Source organism: Anneissia japonica, unplaced genomic scaffold (genome assembly GCF_011630105.1).
Source record: "Anneissia japonica isolate Jap-2015-1 unplaced genomic scaffold, ASM1163010v1 scaffold199_len4679917_cov187, whole genome shotgun sequence".
NCBI classification, from domain to species: Eukaryota; Metazoa; Echinodermata; class Crinoidea; order Comatulida; family Comatulidae; genus Anneissia; species Anneissia japonica.
The window spans coordinates 1,750,199-1,751,328 of record NW_022686322.1 but is presented as its reverse complement, the minus strand read 5'-3'; positions in this window follow the sequence as shown (position 1 = coordinate 1,751,328).

The following is a 1,130-nucleotide window of genomic DNA, read 5'->3' as shown; positions in this document are numbered from 1 at the left end:
CTCCTATGCAATACTGTAGGCCCCTGGTATAAAATTGACAGATCAATTAGACACTCTGTAAAGATCGATTATGCCTTTTTATATAATATTGTAGGTCATAGGCCTAATGTGTGTGAAGTACTCACTTTGTTAATATCGAATGGGTGAAATTGCGCACAAACTTCGAACTCTTGGCCTAACATACAATGCCAGAGGAAATGATATCACGTTTTAGTCACCAAAAAAGATTTTCCACGGACGCACAGAGTAGGCCTTCTAATAGTATGGCCCAAAGTGAACAAGTTTCTGGTCTCGAAAATCCAGACACTTCGTTAAGGCCTATACAGTACAAAATACTGTACAGTATATAATTCATTGAAAAAGCTTTAAAATGAAGGACTTTTAAATGAAGTTTATGTACAGTATATAGGCAATAATAATATTTTGCGAATCTTGGATTTTTAAAAGCAATCTTCGGATTTTTTAGACCCAATCTTGGGAATTTTGATTTTCCCTAGTGGTCATGCTGCTGAGACAGAATTGTACCCCGATGACATCAAACTAGTGTAGGCCTAGGCTTAAGTACAGTAGGACGTACTACTAGGCCTAGGCTTTTGTTGTCAAAGTTGAAGTGCATGTATTAGGATGCGCCATAGGCCTATATTTAAAAAAATACATTTTGTTAATTATTATTGGTTGGCCTGGAACCTAGGCAGGCAGGCCAGCATTACCGTCGAAAGTCCTGGTATTCGACGATAATGTCAGTGCACATGTTTACAAACGCCATTGATTGGAACATGGACCTATTCTTATTAATAGGTCCATGATTGGAATGAAAATAGACGCGCTGAATTTCGTTCGTTTTATGAACGATAGTATTTATCGAACATTTATCTATATAAAAACAAGATTAATATTGTAGAAATTGTAAGATGTGTATAAGAGACAGTACACATTCCCTTGTTGTACAGTATGACATGCTTCATTAACATAACATACACTGAGGATCGCCAACGAATTGGGTGGGTATTCACACTTTTACGATATGGTGAACTATTTCGATTAAAATGTTATAGTGATTATATAAGAATTAGATGAGTCACTGTCAATAAAACAATTCGCGGAAGAGGAGTATTCAAAATATCGGTACT